We start from the raw sequence: 6366 nt of genomic DNA, 5'->3' as shown, positions 1-6366 counted from the left end.
AAGGCAAGATGATGTTTAAATGATGTTGGGAGAGGGTAGGTACAATGTAAAGGTGGAGTAAGGTGGATATGTGATGTGGAATGATCCTTTTTAGGATCTTGTGACTATTGGCAGGTCTATTGTTAAAACATTCCTCGAAACTAGTGAGTAATAATAAGAGATTTTGATCTAGATGTGATTAGAGTTTGAGAAGGTGATTGAATTGTAAAGAATAGAGGATCCTAGGAGATTGACCATTAATAGGTCTAAGAATGAGAATGGTTGAATCTAGTTTATTAAGCTTTTCTTTATTTCAAGAATAGTTTACTATTCTCTACTTAATAGGGCCAACCACATAAAGAAGGAAGCTCAATTCCCCCTCACCCCCTCCCCATACATAACTCTAAATTCCCAATTAACATATAACATTAATTCATTCTTTTATCCATTAATAAGATATAGTTCATCCACTCTTTATCACATGAAGTAAACATTTAAACATATTTTTAACATCCAAATATAACATATAATATTCATTGATTATTTCATTAGTAATAAAATATATCATTCATTTATTAACACATCACATGAGCATTAAACAATAAAATTCATTAACATTGACACATAAAAGATTCTAATGTCCTTATTGTTTGCTTAGTCTGAGGACAAGCCTACTCTTGCAAAGGGGGTTTTTTGCAAAAAGAAAGAAATGGTTTAAATTCATAAGAAATTTTAATTATTGTTACAATTATTTTATTAATTGAAGGAATGTGACTTTGTCTCTCTTTAGCCAAGGGACCAACATCATCTTCTAGATAATTTTGTCTTCCCTCAAACTCATCTATTTGAACACTCTTTAGAGTTCAAATAAAAATTGTTATGATAAAAAAAATTAATTGCAATTAATTTTGTTTAAATAAATTAAGGACTGATCGCATACCACTACATTTCATTCATGTCATTGATCTTCTTCTTCATCCAACTCATCATCATAATCATCATCATCATCATCATTGTTATCGTCATCACAATCACTATTACCATCACCACCACCACCACCAACATCATCATCATCATCATCATCATCAACATCATTGCCATCATAATTATCATCATCATCATCATCTTCTTCTTCTTCTTCTTCTTCTTCATGAAGATCTCCATCGAGATCATCATTGACAAACTATCGACCATGATCATCATCTACATCATCTTCTACTTGTTTAGTATCTTCTTCTTCTATCACATTTTACTTTACCAACCTTCCTCTTGGATCATGTCTAACAAAAAAATACAAACTTGATTTATGTGGAATCTTTGAGTAAAATCCCTACTCACATTGGCTCAGAAGAACATAGAGCTCATCACCAACTGGCTCAAATGACCTTGTATTAACCATTGTAAATCCATTATCATGTCCAATGCTATTTCTATCAAGATCATGTTCATTGAGCCTTCACCTATATCATTTGATGACAATGAGAACCATTTTGAAGGAATTGAACTCACACTTAAGTGTATCATCCAAAATTCCATAGTATCAATTTTGAGCCTCTCGGGGATGTATGTCATTTCTAGATGAAATATTAGTCACCTCAAAGACTGTAATTTTCCCAAAATCACAAGTTTTCTTCATGTCATCCAAAATTTCGATGTAAAATTAATAGGCATTACACCGCATAGTCTTGTGGTGTTTATCCTACAATAATATGGAAAACGTGTAAGAAAAAATTGCATTATTCCTTGATAAACATACATGTGACTAATAAATTTATACGTATCTCATGACCTCTTAAGCCATATGCTAAATAAATTTCCTTTTGCGTAAGATTGGAGTATCCTTTATGATAAGCTTCTATAATCAATGAAAATGCACCTTCCCATGTTACTATACAAACTGGGGGTGTTCGTAAGAAAATTTCCCCTTTCATCCAAACACACCTATGCGGTGGTATTTGCACAAAGGGGGGTGTTTGTGCAAACACTCCCTTTTTTGAATTTTGGTGATGAGATTCATTTTCGTCATCATACTTTAGAGAATTTGTGGAGTTCAGGCCTTGGAGTGAATCTAGCAATGTTCAATGCTTGCATCAATGTCTCATTAATAGTTTTGACCTTGTTTCATCATCTTGCATACCAGGTATGCAGTACTCTTCTTTTCTTTGTGGTTTTTCATTAAATTATCTATTTTTAATATATTTTTGTTAGTTTTATGTATTTTGTAATTACTTTGTATTTTTTCATACATCTTAGTTAATTTTATGTTTTTAGTAGTTTTTAAAATATTTTGTTAGATAATTTTACACATTAATTGTGAGAAAATGTTATAAAATGTTTTAAATTTTTAAAAATAACTTGAGTTAGAATAATTAAGCTAGAAAATTGTAGTTAGAAAAGCCACTTATAAAATATAGTTGACAATACTAGTAAGAAAAATAAAACTAAAAAACCCTAGTTACAATTTTTTATATAAAACCCTAGTTAGAAAAATAAATTATAAAACCCTAGCTAAAAAATAAATTAAAACACATTTTTGAAATGTTTGTTAAAATATATATTTTTAATTTTTTAGTTAGATATATCTTGAAATTTTAGTCCAAAAAGGTGTAGAAAATTTGTAATGTACATGTATTTATAGTTAGGTAGTTAAATGTTTGAAGTTGTTTCTTACATATTAAAATTTTATATATGTCTATTTAAGGCTTTTTCTATATGTTTTTACAAACACATAGAGTTAAAGTAATGTTTGAAAATCTTAGATAGTAATTTTATAAAATCTTATTTGGAGAACCCTAGTTAAAAAATGTTACAAACTCCTAGTTAGAAAATGATGTAGGGGAGGTACTAGTAGAATAAACTCAAATTAAATCTAGTAACTCCTTGCCAAGAGTAACAAACAAAAGAATAACAATAAAACATAGCCAGGGATTGATATAACAACCAGATGTGAGATAATTCAATAGTGTAACTGTTTCACTTGACATGTATAGTAGTTGGCGAGCTCAAGGAGCCCTTTCATTACAATGGAATCAATTCTTCAAATGATAAACTTCACTCTTTGTTTCCATATCTCTATTCCTTCTCTCTATCTATTTCCTACTTCTTGTCTACCTATCTATACCTCTACATGCCTCTAAGAATAACTCTAGAGACTCAATATATAACCAACAAGACCACAAGTTGGCCATTTAGACAATTTATTATTATTATAGGTCATTCCTTGGAAGAGACAACTAACATGTAAGAAAATGAACACAAACTCCCACATGTGCTTAAAAATGTGTACAAACAAGACCTAGGAAGCAACTCCTAAGTGTGCAAAATGCCACGTTAATGTACAAAACTATGTGAGCATTAAATCCACATGCTATGCTCTATAATAGCCCAAACATGTAACTCAAGAAAGATGGAGATATCTCCCATGTGCCAATAAATCAAGATGTGTGCACTTAGGAAGATGATGTACTTTAGGTCCTCTTTAAGATTACAAGTGTGCCTAGGGAAGGAATGTGAGAAATAATGGTTAATTAACAAATAATAGACTGATATATAAAATAAGAAATGTTTTTGATTGATGCAATATTTCTCAATGACCCAAGACGCTCGTACATTAGACACATGGGGTAAGAAGAGAACTGATGTCCAAATCAGGAATCAAGAATATTTTAACTTGAATCATAAAGATCCAATTCAACTTGTGATATGTACGAACTATCTTCCATTGATTTATCCTTCCATTGAACAAGGTATTCCATGTCATCTTTTCCTCTAGCACTCTTTCTTATTTTTGTGTTTAAAATCTATTCAATGCCTTCCTCTTTCTTCTTTGATAATTTGGATTATCAGTTAATTCATTTTCAGGCTCATAGTACTCAAAGATATATGAATGTTGAATAAAGGTGAAATCACCATATCTTCTGGTAATTCCACTTCAAAAGAATTTCCACTATCAAACTTCCTCAGATTTCTAAAATTCTCTATATGTTCTAATTGGAAATATACTCTTCTTCAAATGAACTATTACTTGATCACCTTCTTCAAAAAAATTATGTATCCTCTTTTGATCAGCTCACTACTTATATTTCTTATTACTATTCTACAAGGTATCCTTTACATCATCATACAAATATTTTATGAAACTCACAAAATATTCAGCATCAACATTGATATTTTCCTCTTTAATCAAGTCTCTTAATTGTATAGTTCCTCTAGGTTGGAATCCATTCTTGATCTCAAAAGGTTTCTTCTTAGTACTTATGTTCACATAGTTTTTATATGAAAATTTAGCCTATGCTAAGACCAGATCCCAATCGGTAGGCTTTTTTCCAACCAAACATCTCAACAAATTACCCAAGTTTCTATACACAACTTCAGTTGGTTCATCAATTTAAGGGTGAAACATAGAACTAAACTTAAGCTCAGTATTCAATTTCTTACAAAGTATTTTCCAAAATTATCCAGTAAGCTTGGTACCCCTATCTGAAATAATTATCTTTGGTAACCATGCAACCACATCATCTCTTTGAAAAATAGTTCTTCTATATGTACCTTATTAGATGCTTCATTGCAAGCTATGAAATGTATAATTTTTGAAATTTTTTACACTATCACAAAGATATAATCAAAATTTCTCTAATTTCTAGGAAAGCAAATTATAAAATTCATTCTTATATCTTGCCAAGGTCTGCTAGGAATAGGAAAAAGTGAACATAATCCCAAACTCTGATTAGTTGCTTTGGCTACTTGAAAAACTCCACAACTTCTTGCATATTTCTAAACATCTTTATACATCTATGGCCAATATAATCTTTCAACAATTGACTTCATTATCTTGTCAATTCCAAAGTGTCCAACAAGTCCACAACTATGCTTCTCCTTAACGATATTACTTCTCATAGATCATCTAGGTACAAAGTTGAATTCCTTTAAACAAAATATCATCCATAATGAAATAATCAATCCATTTATCTTGTTTAGTTGTCAAATGATACTTACAAGCTCTATATGGCTTTATAAAATTAGGGCTAGTTTCATACAAAGTCTTCAAATAATCAAAAACCAATCACTTCAACCTTCATTCCTATCACCAAACTCCTTCTCCTACTCAAAGAATTAAATTTTTTTTTTGACTCTCCACTTCTATGTTTCAATACAAAGGTCAAATTTTGCAAATATTCTACCCATTTCATATGTCTTTGATTCAACTTGTTCAAACTTCCAATGTATTGCAAAGATTTACTATATACATATACAAGAAAAATTCCTTAGGCATCAAACAATGTCTCCACTTCTTCAATGCTTGAACAATAACATAGAATTCTTGATCATAGACTATGTATTTCCTTTTAGTGACATTCAATTTCTCACTAAATAAAGCTATAGGTCTTCCTTCTTGAATCAAAACAACTCCAATTGCATTCCCACTAGTGCCACCATCTACTTGAAAACCCTTAGTGAAATAGGCAAACAAAGTGTAGGCAACTCAAAATTTTTTTTTTTAATGTTTCAAAATTTTTATTTTCTCATTGTGTCCACTTAAAATCCATTTTATCTCCTCTCATAGTCCTTGTTATAACATTACACACTGAACTGAAATTTCTAATAAAATTTTGATAAAAACTTGCTAATTCATGAAATGGTCTAACATCTCGAGTGGTCTTAGGTGTAGGCCAATAAAGTATAGCTTGTTACTTTTCAAGATCTATCTTCAAACCTTTAGTTGAAATAAAAAAACTAAGGTATACTAGATCCTCCTTAATAAAAAAACATTTCTTCAAGTTAATCAATAACTTCAATTCTTTCGATCTCTGCAATACATGTCTGATATGATCAAGATGTTCATCTTTAGTCTTACTGAAAATCAATATTTCATCAAGATATATAATCACAAATTTACCTAATATTTTCTTCAAAACTTTATTCATTAACCTCATGAAAGTACTAAGTACATTAGTCAAACCAAGATGCATAACCAACTATTCATGAAAACCTTCATTATTCTTAAAAGAAGTCTTCCATTCATCCCTTTCTTGGATCCTAATTTGATGATATCCACTTTTCAAATCAATCTTGGCAAAGTATCTATCCCAACTCAAACAATCAATGATGTCATCAATTCTAGGTAAAGGAAATATATACTCCAATGTTATCTTGTTTATAGCTCTAGAATCAATTTGCATTCTCTATTTTCCATTCATCTTAGTTACCACTATAGCGAGTACATCACAAGGACTCAAAATTTCTCTAATAAATCATTTTTAAAACTAGCTTCATGTATAAAATCTATACAGTGACTAAGACTTCTCACAGGAGGTAATCCATCAGGTACATCTTTGTTGGAAATAGAGATGGAGTAACTGAGAGGGAGGGGTGAATCAGTTACCACAA

The sequence above is a fragment of the Cupressus sempervirens genome, chromosome 2 (genome assembly GCF_028749045.1).
Source record: "Cupressus sempervirens isolate cs-2001-9-10 chromosome 2, ASM2874904v1, whole genome shotgun sequence".
Classification (NCBI taxonomy): Eukaryota; Viridiplantae; Streptophyta; class Pinopsida; order Cupressales; family Cupressaceae; genus Cupressus; species Cupressus sempervirens.
This window is presented reverse-complemented; position numbering follows the sequence as displayed.